This window comes from Protopterus annectens, chromosome 1.part2, assembly GCF_019279795.1.
Source record: "Protopterus annectens isolate FY-2018-M chromosome 1.part2, PAN1.0, whole genome shotgun sequence".
Lineage (NCBI taxonomy): Eukaryota > Metazoa > Chordata > Ceratodontiformes > Protopteridae > Protopterus > Protopterus annectens.
In genome coordinates this window covers 53105036-53122970 of record NC_056727.1, presented here as the reverse complement: position 1 = coordinate 53122970, position 17935 = coordinate 53105036, and positions in this window count along the sequence as shown.

Below are 17935 nucleotides of genomic sequence, written 5' to 3'. Positions count from 1 at the left end.
GGCCAAATATCTGGCCATGTGAAATATTTCCTGATGCAATATGAAAATAAAAATATTTTATTTTTTCACCGATTCGATGTTTAAGCATAGTGCAGCGCCGCGCAAATGAGCTGCGCTCTAAAACCCAGAATAATAAAAATTAAAACCCACGAATATGGATATTATTGAAATTGTTAATGTACAATGCAAGGGAATGGCAGGCTGAAGACAACATGGCCACCGAGTAGAGGTTGCCAAGGGGGGAAGCTCAGTCTAAGACATGTAACCAAGCATTAGTAGGCAATCCTATGTAAATGAGTGTTAGGATAGTGAATTGCAAGTTTACATAGCAAATGAGCACAGTCAGTGGAGTGTAGGAGTAGGATATGGGGAGTAACAGAGTAGAAGATAGGTAACATCAAGAGGGGGTATGTATGAAAGAAGTGAAGCTCATTGGAGCAGAGTGGCATGTGTCAGCTGTCATTTACACATCATGGAAAGAGGTGTGCCAACAGGTAGGCTAGGGAAAGGCAAGAAATGGAAGGTGTATGCCGTGGATAAACCCAAAGTTTCTTGCTGAGCGGGTATGCGTGTGTGTGCGCACGTGTAAACCCGAGTAAAACAAAGTGCGCGCATGTAAGCGTGAGTTCACGCGTTTAAGCCGGAGTAAGCAAGTATAAGGCTGTTTAAAGAGTTGTCAGCACGTTTGCGTGGGTGCGCGCGTGCGTTTTAACCCAAATAAGCAAGATTTAGTCCGTGTAAGCATGTGTGCACACATGTTAGCTGCTGTGCACGTGTTTGCGCTTGTGTGCATGGTGCTCCCCCCTGACGAAACAGAAAGGAAAAAGGAAGCACAACAAATAGTAGGAAGCTACCAGGGAGTACTAGCAGAGCTAGCAGGTGAAAACAATCAGAATCAAGCAATTACACAGGCAGTACACTAGCCCAGCCTAGCCTAGCACTTAAAACTCTGCAAAGAACAGTCCATTATGTTTCTAACAACAGACACTGCAGTAAGCTAATAGAAGTGAAAACTGAAAATGCTTTACTGAGACAAAGAAATGTTAGGGGCTGCCATTGCTGTTATAAGGCGACATATGCAACATGCTGAGGGTGGTGACAATGGAAATGCTGCAGGACAACCCACAGTGAGGAGATGGAGAAGAGTGTACAGGCCCAGGGTAACCTACCAGGGACTGCATGAGCTCGAGATAGTGGAGCGCTATAGAGTGGACAGAGACCTCCTGCAGCAAATTGTTGAGCTGTGCAGGCCACGCCTCACACACAGAACCAACAGAGGGGAACCCATTCCAGTGGAAACCAAGGTATGTGTTGGCCTAAGAATATTAGCAACAGGTACCTTCCAGAGACCAACTGGTGATATTATGGGGATATCTCAGGCATCAGCATCCAAGGTACTACACCAGTTCCTGGATGCCATGTCAGCACATGTCGGTGATCATGTATATTTCCCCAATTCCCATGAGGTATTGGCCAGCAATATGCGTCTCTTCCAGCAAATAGCTGAATACCCTGAGGTAGTGGGTGCAATACACTGCACGCACATACGCATCAAAGCACCAGCCAGCGAGCGGGTAGGGTCTACTTCAACTGCAAGGGCTTCCCCTCCATCAACTGCCGGGTAGTGTGTGCTGCCCAGGGCATAATACTGAATGTGTGTGCAGGCTGTCCTGGGAGCTACCATGATTCCCATATCTGGCATCTGACGTAGCTGTACCAGACATTTGCCAATGGGGACATCCCACATGGTCACCTAGTGGGGGATGCTGGCTATGCACTGGAGCCGTGGCTGATAACACCCATCAGAAATGCACACACACCTGAACAGGAACGCCATAATGAGGCACATGCACAAACAGGAAATGTAATTGAGTGTGTGTTTGGCCTGCTCAAGTCACGGTTCCGGTGCCTGGACACATCTGGTGGAGCCTTGCAGTACTCACCATATACATGTACCCAAATTGTCATGGTATGTGCTATGCTACATAATATGATCCTGTGAAAACAGCAGCAGGACCAGCATAGGCCTGGGCCAAACAGCCCTCCAACATTGCCAAGGCCATCACAGGCAGAGCGTGACTCAGAGGAGGAACAACCTGAGCCTGCCCCAGTAGGCAGAAGGAGGCGTGCCTAGTATGCTTTGGCCTTGGCAAAGAGGCAACGCATAGCACATACAATGGCTCAGTAGGAACTCTGGAAATGATACCTCTCTCCGACTCGCACATATAGTAAAATGGATGCCTAAGTTGACACTACCTGCTTTCAAACATGTACAGGGAGTGTAGTATGTGCATCCGACATAGGCAGCCCTGCAGCACCACCTAAGGCATGATTGCCATGTGTTAAGCAATATAAAGCAGTGCTAAACAGCATTTACCACCATGTAGTATATGCAAACAAAATCGCACAAACCAACTAGCACAACTGTGGTCAATGTTCAGTAATATTGGGCAATGTCTAGCAATGTTGGGGAATATTGAGCAATGTCGGACAAGCCTGGTCTAAGTAGGGCATAGCTGAACAAAAGCCACCATGCTCATATTTGCTTAACTGGCCCTTAAGCAGTCTGGTCTGCTCAGTATGAAAATATAAAGCAGTGATGGGCCTCGAACCCAGGATACTGTGCACTATAGCCAAAGTACTGAACCATTAAACCATGACAGTATTGCAGTGCTCAGCCTGTATGAAGGAATGTTGATAAGTCTATGCAAAGTATTTCATGGAAACCCTGCAGGCACAGCATAATCCTTGTCGAGTTATGACACAAAGGTGAGTCCTGCAGTGAGAACAGAACCTGACTTCCAATACACGCAGTATAAATGTTAATATCGATCATGTTCGCACACATCAACAAATGTAGTGGACCTCAAATAGCAACATACTGAAAGGTCACACTGGGCATGCTCACACACTTGAATAAATGAGACAAATGTCAGGCAACAAAACACAGAATGGCAGAACTGGGCATGCTCACACACTTAGGCCATGTCTGAGTACAGCAGTAGGCCACGCATATCTGGCAGTTGCATGTGTTAACCCAGGAACCTGTCACTATACAGCAATCCACCCTGTGCACACAGTTATATGACAACAGACACATCTATAATATAGTGGAACCCTGTCATAATCAAATATATTCTGCAGATACCGAAGTTGTTCATAGAAACTGGTAAAGCAAAGATGATAAAGACCTGCAAACAGTATCAGCAATAAACATTGTGCATCTTGAACATTAGCATAGGTTCAGAGGTCGATACTAGGCTATCTGCCCTAGGGCATGTACAAGCCTAGCCAGAGTATGTTTGGCATTCGCAACCCTGTCAGATTACTACACTGTGTGTGTGAATAGTAGGTCACACAAGATAGCCCATGTACGTTTAGGCTAGTGTGCCTCTGTCTAGCAGGGACACAGAAGATATCCCAGGGGTAAACATATGATCACCCATACAGTCATCAAGATGTCTCCAGTAGGTGGTCAATGGGTGGCTCTGCCTATGTGAAACTGGGATTACATTCTGGAGTGAGTGGAGCCTCTGGGATAAGAATCTGTCCCTCCACAATGTCCTATTAACATCTCTGCTGAGGTGTACATCCCTGGAGTGTGTAGCTCCAAGGGAGTCATGTCCAGTAATTCTGGGTTGGGTATATCTGTAAACAACAGTCACACATCATATCTGAGTAGGTGGTAAGCGACTGAGTAGAGCTGGAGTTACTGCATCTGAACTGTGCAGGGCATCTGTGTGAGTCCCTAGATCTGCTTGGTGAGGAACTTCCGTGGCCAGTACAGTTGCTGCAGGTGTCGGGTAAGGTACACCCCAAATGTGGCATTGTAACCAAGCATGGATGTGATGAGTATAGGGGCACAATGACCTCACTCGATCTAGATGTGAAACCATATGGGATAAGGTGGCCCACATAGAAGGTGTGTCAAACCACTTTGGCAACGTGAATGTCAAAGGTGACAGTACGAACAAGTCATGTCCCCAAACCCCTAACAACTCCTACCATATGTAATGGAGTACTACCTATGTGGTAATGTGTGGGCATGTTGTTATTCCCAAAGAGGATGACTATGCAACTAATGGCATTTAGCTGTAGGCCATGGCTCAAGCACCAGTCATCCATCTCTGTGAGACCCTGTTTGAGTATGCATGTGGCAGCTGGAGAGTTGATCATGGCACCCAGTTTGCAGTCAAGTGCAAACATGTTCAGGCATATTCCCCCTGTGGTAGCCTGTACGTCAGACAAATATATACTGAACAAGAGAGGTCCCAGGTCTGAGCCATGTGGGATGCTTCGTGTAACTGGTGTATAGTCAGACATGGCACCTGCAATTCTGACCATGTGGGTGCTATCCCTGATCCAGGTATCAATCCATTGTGTGAGATATGTGTCCACATCGACGCTGGTGAGCCTATGCATTATGGCCCAGTGGGTTATTGTGTTGAAGGGTTTTGCAAGGTTCAGGTAGGCTGTGTGGACAGCCATTCCTATGTCGATGGACCTGTTAGCCGTTTAAAGAATACAAACAGGTTCAAGAGGCAAGATCTGCCCACAACAATGCTGAAATGTGTAGGGCACAGTGTCTGTAGGTTCCCGATGTCTATGTGTATGAGTCCCATGACAATACATCCATAGCTTTGCAGAACAGGCTACTTAGGCTTATAGAGCAATATTGTCTGTGGTCCGTTGTGGCACCAACTCTGTGGAGTGGGACCACTGTCACTGTACGCCATTCCTTGTGTACATATCCTGTGGTAACTCCGATATTGAACAGTGATGTAATGTGAGGGTTACGTCTGTCATGATGCTCGTGTTAGATGCAGGCTGGGACACCATCTGGTCACATTGATACTGTGAGGTATGCTTTGGGGAGGGCAGCACTCACCTGTTACTGTGTGATGTCAGGGAGGTTATACTCTGTTGGGATGGATAGTTGCTCCTTGGGGGGGGGGGTGGGAGACGTCTGCACTGAACCTGTTTGCCAGGATGTTGGCAATGCCAGTGGGTTCAGGGTAGGTTTAGTCAGTATGCAGTAACTCACAGCATATCAGTGAGTAGCAACCCAGGTTCCTGACATAACTGAAGAAGGCCATGTGATAGTCCTACGTGTCTGTTGCAATTGTCCGGTAGAAGCGGCCCTTACAAAAGTTCATGAGTGATCATAGCTGTCTGCTAGTACAGATCACAGATGCCTTCCCAGTCTGGGATTGTGCTCTATCATGTAGTAGCTTCCTCCTGACACTGTACAGCTAATTAATGTCTGGGGTCTACCAGACAGGTCTCCTGCCATTGGAGTAGTGAGTCCTGTTGTTATTTGGGATAGCACAATCCATGCAGTCCACTAGGTGTCCATAGAATGTATATGTAAAGGATGCAGCAGTGTGAGCCATATTTGCCACTGTCTCAGGGTCTCTGAAGGATGCCACCTTGCTGCGGTGAAGTGAGATGTTGGCTCATGAGAAGTTCACCAAGATTACCCAGGATGGGTGTGGGGAGGGTATATGTATGTCCAGTGATATACATGTATGTTCTGACCTTACCAATGTGGGGTATATCGCTGGTGTGGAACATAGGGTCCCCATGTTGGTGATGATCAGGTTCAATATGTATTCCCCCTTGTGGCTGTGCTGACTGTTTGTGCCATAGCATATGAGTCTACAAATTGTAGCGACTGTTGGATGAGGGTGTCGGGGCTTGAGTAGTATCCCCAGTCAATATTTGTGTATATGAAGTCACACAATATAATGGTGTTCATGGAGACCTTCATATTCTTCATAGTTCCCACGAAAGCCGAGTGTGGTTCCTGAGTTTGGGAGTGTGTTCTGTAGCAGGTAACAAACTGAAAGGCAGTATTGCACAATGGTGGTTGTATATGTATGATCTGTGATGCTTTGTGCAGTGCTACTAACCCGGAGGTGTGTGTATCTGTGATGTATATGGATACTCCCCCTAGTTGTGTTGTCTGTTCCAAGGCTTGTTGTCAGACAGCATGGTATAAAACATAACCTGGTAGTGCTGGTGTGTATAAGCGAGCCTGAACCAGGCGTCTGTCAGTGCACAGATATCGCTATCCTCCATACTGAGGAGAGTCCTGAGTGGCCACAATATGAGGTCAACACAACTGTTGTTGAGCAGCATTACCCTTAGTTTCATTTAACCTGTAATGTCTATGGAGGTGGGTTTGTCTTCTGAGCCCTGCTTAAAAAAGGCACTATGGTGGTAGCAAGAGCCTTAGCCAGCATTCCAAAGTCCAAGGGTGACAGATGCAAGCTGTCCATAGTGAAGCTACGTGGCATGTTGAGCATGTCACCATAGACTGACAGACAATGTAGCCCCTATGAATTAAACAAATTTGTTAGGCAACTGTTAAATGTGATATGTGTGTCCGTATAATGTGACATCATAATTGGTGGGTGTAAGATGCTAGACAAGGTCAGGGTCATACTGGCCTGGGCTACATGATCAGAGTGTTCCTCCATGTATCATGTCATGTGGTCCAGGGAGTAACGTCTGAGGTTATACACACCAGCATGGACAATGATGGTGCCAGTCCTGTACTTGCTTTGGAGTGACCTGACTGCCTGTGTTATGTGGCAGATCCTGGCACCCAACAGACAGCCCAAAGTGACTATTCCCTTGTTAGGGCTGGTGAGTGGTATGTCAGTGTGTCTGACAATAAGTGTCACCTATTACAAGTGTATTAAGTGTGTTGTTTAGCCTGAAGGGCAGTGACTGTGTGGCACACTGACATTGTGAACTATGTGATATGTGGGTATTGTAGTGGGGTAGCAGGTGTGTGTGTCTGCTTTGGAGGTCTCTGCTGCTTAGGTAGAGTACATTTACAGCATCTGAGTATGTCTATGTGTGATAATGTAGATTGAGTTATGTTGCTAGAGGATATGTGAGACTGATATGTGGTGTGTGTGTGGTTACCTTCACCACCTGATAGACTGTGCCAGTCATGGGTCGAGAGTGTTCAGCACCCTGTATGTCTATATAGGTGCATCTCACACATATATCTGAGTTTGTCAGGAGGAGGAGGGGGTTGTCTGTGTACATGAGGCAAATGTGACATTGTGTCAATATCACAATATCCACCAGCTGGACTGGAGAGTACACACAAAACCGACCCCTGGACATGCCAGGATATTATCATAACATACTCTGTAGCCTGATCACAAAGGATCAGTAGGGTGTTAAGCATGTAAAAGAGTATAACAGGGATTAGTGCTCATGTTTGTTGGTGTTTTGTAAAGAGTAGCTGAGAAGGAGTCCAGACTGAATCATGACACCTCCTTCAGCTATGTCATAAATAGCAATGTACACCGATATATGTCCTGAGTTAGGGCCAACTGTACCTGAATGACAATGCCGACATCATGACAGACAGGCCCATATGTACATACCCACCTCCCACTGACAATAGTCCATATCATCATACCAGGAGATATCACATGTAGAATGGATGAGCAGCTACACCCAATGCCAAAAGCATGGCAGCAAGTGGAATACATTGATTCCCAATATGTGTCATGCACAAACTACAGAACAAACAGATCATGCACCTGAACAGTCAGCTGAGCCTCACCCACTACACAGGATGTGGAACCGTTGAATGTGTCACAGCTACATATGGCATTCCCCACAAGTGTCAGTGCACAACACACCATGGGAAGTCAAGTCCAGTATGCCTATGAAGTCTGATCTGAAAGGTCATGGAGTCCATCATGGTTGTAGTCATAAATAGAGCTATTGGAAACTGACATACACACAACCCTCCCAACTGTGGTATGTTCCTGTGTGGATCATGGTTCCCAAACATGCTAGACTGTTTGCAAGGCAGCAACTCAGGACATACATCAATGAACACATCTACACATGTGTCACATAGACTTTGAATAGCCCTTTGTCAACATCCCAGACACATATAGTATCCACAAAACCAACAAGCTGTGCATAAATATGTGTTGACATATGACAGAATGACAATGTGTCCACAGATAGATCACACAAGGTAAGGATTATGAGGTCTTGTTCAAGCTGTTAACACCTGCTGACCCACATGGACCATTCCTGGAATGGCATAAAACAAAGTGTACACACATCACCATGTCCAGTCTGATGATGTCACCATCCTATAAATACAGCAGGAGAAGGGAAACCAGCCAGTAAAGCAAATTGCGTGCCGTGTTAATGTGTCTCTCTCTCTAGTATCATAACATAGTTAGGTAGGGGGTTTAAATCCTGCAAACAGTGTGTGTGTGTGTGGGGGGGGGGGGATGTATGTGTGAAGTTTCCTTTGAGAGGTTTCCCCTTTTTGGAGACTGGGACAACTCACTAAAAGAGGTACATTCCTCTTTGGAAAGTCTGATGATGTCACCATCCTACAAATACAGCAGGAGAAGAGAAACCAACCAGTAAAGTAAATACCGTGCCATGTTAATGCGTCTTCCTGTAGTATCATAACATAGTAAGTTAGGGGTTTGAATCCTGCAAACAGTCAGTGTGTGTGGGGGGTGTTTATATGGATCCAGGTTACAACATCGACAACTGAGAAGATCGACATCCACTTCTCCAACACGAAAACACCGACACAGAAATAATCGAAACTGCAAACCACGGACATTTAACAGGTATGGGGTTTAAATTTCGCTAATCATGCCTACCATAAGGACTAAGTAATACAATGATTGTAACACATGCATAACACTGCCACACTTACTAAAACATGGTAGGCACGATTACCGAAATTTAAACCCCTTACCTGTTAAATGTCCGTGATTTGCAGTTTCGATTATTTCTGTGTCGGTGTTTTCGTGTTGGAGAAGTGGATGTCGATCTTCTCAGTTGTCAATGTTGTAACCTGGATCCGTTTATATGTGTGCAATTGTTTTTGAAAGGAGTGCCCTTTTTGGAGACAGGGAAAACACACTAAAAGAGGTACATTCCTCTTTGGAAAGACTGATGATGTCACCATCCTACAAATACAGCCGGAGAAGAGAAACCACCCAGTAAAGCAGATAGTGCACCATAATAATGCATCGCTGTCTAGTATCATAACATAGCTAGGTGGGGGTTTGAATTCTACAAACAGTGAGTGGGGGTGTGTGTATGTGTGCAGTTTTCTTTGAGAGGTGCTCCCTTTTTGGAGACTGGGAAAACTCACTAAAAGAGGTACATTCCTCTTTGGAAAGTCTGATGATGTCACCATCCTACAAATACAGCAGGAGAAGGAAAACCAGCCACTAAAGCAAATAGCGTGCTGTGTTAATGCATCTCCCTCTCTAATATCATAACATAGTTAGGTAGGGGTTTGAATCTTGCAAACAGTGTGTGTGGGGTGGGGTGTATGTGTGCAGTTTCCTTTGAGAGACATCCCCTTTTTTGGAGACTGGAAAAACTCACTAAAAGAGGTACATTCCTCTTTGGAAAGTCTGATGATGTCACCATCCTACAAATACAGCAGAAGAAGGGATACCAGCCAGTAAAGCAAATAGCACGCCATGTAAATGTGTCTCCCTGTAGTATTATAACATAGTTAGATAAGGGTTTAAATGCTGACTGTGTGTCACTGTTGGTCAATGCGGTGTGGGTTTTGCTTTTACTATGGTATGACATAGTATGATTACAACAGTAAGTGCATTGCACACATCAGGTATCTGCATGGAAATATATATGTGTACATGTCCCCTCAATCAGTACATAGGTGTGAAGCCTGCATACTACATGAATACATTTGTTTCCATTGACAAGTTGTGCCGCTGCTTCTCAGATCGTAGGTCACATATGTATGTATGTATGTGACAAGGCCATCCACTGTCGTGTTCTGTGGCCAAGGTCATCTGTGGCACACACACCCATGACAGTTATTTAAGAATAGTGTGAGTGAGGGTATATGCCTGGGGTATATGTCAGACATGGTCATACACAACAAAGACTGCCAAGAATGGACAGTCTTTACAGGTGTATGACTGCCTTGTGGATATGCATTCAGGCCTCTAATGTCTTATGTGATACACCTTGGGACTCCACAATACCTATGGATATGTGGATACCAAGGGACACATGACATAACATGAGGCTGTATATACACATTGGTACCCAACATACATGTTGAGGGCTACCACCTGTGTGGTACTGATGGGATAGTATGTATAGTACATGAGGATGACTATGCCATAGTCCGCTTACTGCGATACAGCATGTATCAGACAGCAGGTATCTGTCTGTATGATACCCTTGTGTAGGATATGCATCCTATCCAGGGAATGCATTGTAGGCCAATCCATGCATTTCCAGATTTGGATGGACATATCCTTAGTGTGTCTGCATGTACCTAAGAGGGCTATATGCCAAACAGGTGTGGTCACAGGAATGGGTGGCGGTCATTACCACTTGTTAGTGTTATAGTGTAGCACTGGAAGGATCCAATTGTTACTGGGTTCCCTACAACTGTGTGTCACTTGTCAGGACATCAACCGATGATTGCTTATAGTCATGCTGTTGAGGTTTTGTATACTACCAGACCGCAAATCATTGACAGATATTAACGGTATCACCCACAGCATAGTGTCAACCCATGTCATACACACATCTACCCATGTTAGTACATAACTGTAGTAGAATGCATACTGGCCATTGAAAGATACTATGAGATGTTAACAATGTGTACGACAGGGTATGCCACATGTCCCATGTGTCCACTATGCACGTACATGCAGACAGTGCGCACCCACCATGTTCACAGATGTACACTTGTTAATCTGTACTGCACACATCACACACATACTGTCCACTCACTAACACATGCTGGCAACACATTACACTTCAGCCAAGTGGCACATGGGTGGACAATACATACTCAGACCTAACAGTGTTGTAAACAATGCTACATTGACAATCAGAACTTTGATGCATAATGTCCGCTCAGATGTATACAAGGATGCTGTTACACTTCCTCGTTGGCAAACTGCTATTATTGCTACACTGCTATAGTGTCACCCTGTGCATCAGCACCATGTTAGCCTGTCCCTCTGTCAATGATGCAGATGACAGGAGGCAACACAGGTATCATCATATGCACAGGGCGTTATGTTGTTTGCCAGAGCCTGACATTGACCCATCCAATCGACGTGTTTGTGTATGTGTGTGTGTTTGTGTGTGTGTGTGTGTGTGTGTGTGTGTGTGTGTGTGTGTGTGTGTGTGTGTGTGTGTGTGTGAGGGACAACAGTACAGCATGGGCCAATGTTGATGTAATGTGTGTGTGTATGTGTGAGCCCTAGTTGTTTGGTTAATGTGTGTGTGTCTGCATGCACACAGCTCCACCATGTGGCTGCCATATACGGTAGTTTGTGGGACAGCCACAGACTGTACCAGCTAGGCTGTACAGATCACTGTTTCTGGCCACAGACACAGTACACTGTGCCTGGCAGGGGTGCTACGGACAGTATCGGGTACCTACCCTGACTGGGTACTGTCATCAGAGGCAGCGGTATGATGACTGGACCCATGTCCTTGCTGGGACTGGCCAGAGCCACGTGCAAGTGGTCTACTGGGATGGTCAATGGACAGGCCAGCCCCAGCATTGCTGGGGCTGGTACTGCCACTATGGGAGCAGCTGTGAACTGTGGGCCATCCACGGCCACTGCCAGCTGTTGCCGTTGCTGGCATGTGTCTGCATCGACGTCGCAACTGTCCTGCACGGTCCTGGCTCATGGAAGACATGTTGTGGAGGGCATCTAATGTCTCCCCCCAATGTCTATCAATGACCTCGGTGTAAGTCCGGATGGCACCGGCAAGGTCACGGATGCTGTCATTGATAGTGGTGTAATGTGCCCTCTGCGCTCTAAGTCCCTGCCTGGTGTACTGTTCCATACGTGCCTGAGCCTGCATTACAGCCCAGAACATACTGGTCATCTTAAGTCCTGTGAGGGCACGCCTGCTAGGGGCAATACGACCAGTGGTGTTCCTCCGAGAACCCCTGCACCTTCGCCTATGTGGTACCCTTCCAGGTCTACGGCTATGGCTGCTGTGAGGGGATTCAAGTGCTATGGGTACCACATTCTCCTGGTCAATGCCAACTGTATGCTGTCCCTCGCCTATGGCCATTGGTGGTGAGGGATGTATTGACAGTATGAGTGCGCACATAGATGGGGTTGAATGCTGTGTACTGTCGATTGGCAGACCAACGACAGACCCTGTCAAATCTATTCATGGCAGTGGCTTCAGGTTGCCTGCTGCTTTCACCAACCCCTAACTCAGCACCTGTAAGAGCAAGCCAGGAAACACACGTTACGGTCTGCACATGCACACATGCACACATGCACACATGCACACATGAACACATGCACACATGCACACATGAACACATGAACACATGCACACATGAACACATGCACACATGGACACATGCACACATGCACACTAATACACACCACACTACAGCACATACACACACATACCAGCAATCCAACACATACTCTATGTGGGTGAAGGTGGGTGTCAGTATCACAAGGTAGACAGTCACCACATACGTGTCAGCATGCAGAATATGTGTTTCACAAGACCATGCAGTGCAAGTGTAGACGTTCCTATTAAATGGCAATATACATGGCTTTGATGCAACTGTGTAGTTCTTCAGTGATTGGCTACACCCTGGAACACAATATGTACATGGACACAACATTGCTGTGCAGGTATTATCAGCTCTGCAATGCCATGTGCACCATCACTCACAAGTATACATGCCATGGATGCATGTGTTATCTGTGTGACACAGATATCCATGTCTGAGTGCAGTGTCTGTGTCCGTAGCAGATAATAGTGGGCACGGGTGTAGCACATGCATGTTATGTACACACACGGGATGTGCAGTGCATGTTGACATGAAGGAATTCCAATGCTCGACATGGCCAGTGTACAGTGGTTATGGTGAGTGTGGGACATATTGCAGATATGTGTGTGCCATACATGGCATGGCATGCTACATGACTGCAACATTAAACACCACACATACCCAATGTGTGTCAAGTGACTTATACACCCACTAGCATTCCAGGACATATCTGTGACACTTTGTGTGGATGGTGACTGCTGTGCATATTGTGTATACTGGCATATGTAAGCACACAGACAACATGCTATGCATATTGTGTATAGGTGCATATGTTTGCACACACACAACACTGAGGTGCAAAGCAATGACTGCTATGAGTAGTACTGTGGTCACTGTAACTGGATGGGGTGTAGTACCCTGTGCCATCATCAACATGTATCTTGTAGTCACTCACAGCTACTAATGTGTGCAAGACCACCGCCTAGCATGCTGTACCTGAACTGCAGTGCCGTGGCTATGTTCACAATTACACAGCCACCTTGTACATGGGTGTGTGAGGTGCCCAATAGGGAGCATTGCCTAACATGACTGTGTTATGTGTTGCAGAGTGTTGCATGGCCCTATGATAGGCCTCTACCCCTGAGGAATATCATGTGTGTGTGTTTGTGCATGACATGTGGGATACTGAAGTGTGACCTTACAATGGGTGTGTGGTAATGCCAAATGTAGCATGTTTTTGAGTACTGCGTATGATAAACATGTTCTGTTGTGTACAGCTGTAGCAACTATGTATATCCAATGTGCATTACAGTGTTGCCACAATTGTGTCTGCTGCACTGTGCATTGTATGTGATTGAGGCAGCTACTGACTTTACTGAGATGACTTGATGTCTCACAGCAAACATGCACAGCATGCATTATGCGTAGGTATGTTATGTGTACATGGCCTACACCTCCCCTATGACATGCACATTTCATTACCAATATTTTAACACACTCACCAGCATGTATTGTCTGCCCTGCTGTCACACCAGAGGGACCTAGAAGAATATGACACAGTTTGTCAGTGGCCACAACAGTGGCATTGCTACTGTGAGTGTGCTAAACGACAGTGGAAGAACAGTCAACAGTCACAGGTGTACAGATACTATTCCAAATATTAGTATTGCACACATTAGGCAGCACAACTGCTAAACACACAGTGCACATCTCACATATGCATATTCTAACAATACAGGTAATGGTAGTCTACAGCTAGGGCATATTACCTGCATGCTCCATGTCATCCTGCTGTGTGGCTCCGTTCTCCATGATGACACATGTGTGACACTGTTGCTGCTGTAGGCCAGGAGCCACCATGCTTAGGAGCAGCTCCTCCACCCTGGTGAGGGGGGGGGTGTATGGCCGCCCCACCACCTGTGGCAAGCTGTTGCCTATGGATATCAGACGCACGCTGCTGGACATGTCCAATTAAATCACTGAAGTGATGGCGTACCTGCTCATATGTCCGATTATGCATGCCTATGTCATTTACCCGGTGAACAAGGGCTTGCCACAAGTGTAGTACGGTCATGCTGGTGCTAGCTGGTCCTGGAAAAAAGCAGGTTATAGTGCTGCACCAGGCTGTTCAGAATTTCCTGCTCCTCTGCAGCTGAATACGATGGATTACGTTGATGAGCCATAACCCTGGAAGACAATTAAACGATATGTGTGAGCATGTCATGTGGCACACTTAACATTATGAAGTACAGATATCACTTAACTGCCATATATAGCATCTATCTGTCTATCAGAGGATACACACATTCAATACTACATATCAGTGGTCAGCCCACAACTGGCTGACAGTGCCTGCAACACTCTATATAACACACCAGTATACACCAGTAGTTGGCACACTGTTTGGGATACAATGCACAACCTCGCCTCAGGGGTATATATCAAGCTAATGCATAAAGAAATATGTCATCCAATGCAATGAATGTCATGTACATTTAGAGTATTACCGGTAAACCACCCTAGTCTTTGATGCCATGCCCCTACGTAACATATGTGCACGGTTGTTAATATAGCTGGCATACTGCTGTAACAGAGTATACATGTTGCTAGGTACACACACATACCATGTAACACACATGTCATTGCGGGCATGGTACAGGCATCATTAAACACACATCGAACATACATACAACACACAGATGTATGCCAACACAGATGAGCATTACCTGTGTACCTTATAGTACTGTGTGCCCCTACTTACAGATACCTATGCCTGTGGTATGTAATCTGTGCAGACTACAGGAAACACACAAGACAGTGTTACCAGGGACTGTGAACATACACCATACTGTGCTGTTTAGGCCTACAGCTTCAGGAAGTACAACAGTTCATATGTGAGCTGGAGTCACCAGCAGTACCACTTACTGAGCATTCATGTATTGCTTCAGCCTACATTAGGACACCACAGTCGTACACACAGAACTACGTCACAACATATGCCATCCTACTATGTCTGCATCCCAATAACTGACACATCTTTCTTCAGCCTTACACCTAGGACACAAACTACCATGACAGACACAACCTCACACTAAGCTATCACACTTTACAAACCTTGCACACTGTCACACTCATTCCACCTCACATAGCAGGTGTGTGTGTGCATTGTGTCATAGGTAGGTAATACGCTATTGGCCCTAGGGTCTAGAGCAGCCTAGCCATATGCTACGCTGTTCTTTGACACACATGTAATGTGATTTCACTTGCTCCTGTCAACCAGAAACACAGAGATGACTCCCAGGGCATATTACCTATCTCCAAAACAATAATCAGGGGTATGTATGACATCTGCTAATGAGGAGCCTTGTTTGTTCATACTGGGTGGTTTAGTCCAGAGTATGGCATATTTGTGGATAGGAACCTGTACCTCCAGCATGTGCTATTTAGTGAAGGGACAAGGATTAGGGCCCTAGGTCATGTAGCCCGGAGGGATTGTGAGGTGTTGTCATGGTGGTTGGCTGACTGCTATGGGTGTGACATACCTCTGTATGTCCGGCAGTGGTAACCTCTGGGTGGGCGGTATGCAACACACTTTAGCTGTGGTTTGTGAGTCAGTCTGCATAGGGCATGTGTTTGAGGGCAGTATTTCTCTTTGTTAGGTATGTCTGTGGCCTTTCTACTTGCTGTAGTTGTCATGTGAGGTACATACCACATGGGGCATTGTGATGAGTAGAGGGGAACACCGACCTATATTTCCCTGGATGACAGACCTTTTGTGATGACACGTACCATGTAGACAGATTACATTACTACTGTGGCACTGTGATTATCAAAGGGGAGCCTACTGTCCACCTGTGCCCTGTGTACCCTTCTGACACCATCAGTGTTAAGCAGGCTACCACCTATGTGACAGTTACTGCGTAAGGTGTTTTGGAATGGGGTATGGCACTGCAGTATCAACACTGGTGTTCAGTCCATGCCTTAGACAACAGGCACCTGTTGCAGTACATATGACCCCGTGTCTCCTTCACTCTCTCTCTCTTATATATATATATATATATATATATATATATACATACATACATATATACATATCTATCCATATCTATACATATCTATACATATCTATACATATCTATACATATCCATACATATCCATGCATATCTATATATATCTATATATATCTATATATATCTACATATATCTACATATATCCATATATATCCATATATATCTATATATATCCATATATATCCATATATATATATCTATATTTATCCATATATATCTAAATATATCCATATAGATATATATATATATATATATATATATATATATATATATATATATATATATACATGTATATATACACATACATGTAAACATCCATTGTTGCACATATAGCTGCACATATAGGCACATATACTGCCCACCTTTCATGATGGGGATGTCAATTATGCGACAGTTGTGAGACATACGGTTATGTATTACTATTGTACAATGTTGTGCAGAATGCATTCTGCTGTCCTCAGGCCATATAGCTGTTGCAGGCCTCACTGCCTGTAGCTCAGTCCCACAGCGTTTAACTCCACATAACATATACTGGCACTGCTTGCTTTCTGCAATGCCACACACTACAACTTACATACATATGTGCACATAGCAGCCTTCAACAACATACTTATGTCCAGCCTCAACTAACAGTTGCAGTATATCCCTTGCCCTTTGCAAATGTGCATGTACAAATAGATACGGACTGCTGCCACATATGGATGATTCACAGTATGTAGAATACCCTTCAAACACATCTGTCGGATGTCAGCAAATACATATCTGTTACATACCTTACCTTTGTATTCCTCACCTCCGTCTGTTGTAGGTGTTGTTTTTTTTATTTATTTTTTTTTTGGTTTTGTTTCCTCTGTGTGTTGCTGTTTGTTTTCAGCATCTGTCTCCTTCTGCCTGTTTGTGTCTGTCTTTGTCTGTCTCTCTTGCTCATGCTCTCTCTCTCTCTCTCTCTCCCAGTTGTTGCAATGATATTATTGCATGTGTGGACAGCAGATACAGGCTGCTTTTCTAGGTATCTGCAAATGTGCATGTGATGGCCTCTGCACCAATTGGTGCCCACCATTTAGTAATTGCATGCAGCCTGCTGTGTGGTAATTGCAGTTCTCACTGTGATTTCAGGACACTGCTATAAAATGATAGGTTAGGTAGGCGTAGCCCTTTCAGTTTTGCAAGGTGGGGACCATGCTTGTTTGCTGTGGACACTGTTGTCTCAGTCAGAAGGTTGGTATATGTCTTATATCTGAAGCTGAGTTGTAGCCAGTGAAATGCATGTTGTACTGAAACCTGACTGTTGCTTCTTCCAGTACACTCTTCTCGGTGAGTAGGTTTACTCACACCTCCTAATGCTAACACTGGATACATGGGAGTATGTACTTTCTTTTCGAAATTAGAGAATTAACTGGCATACAACAGTAGTTATTGCAATGTATTCCTATGGCTTTCCTATTTTCCCTTTACATTCACTCATTGTAATGCATGTTATATTTCTTTCAGCACCAAGTGCTTGCATATCTGCTGTGGTATAGTGA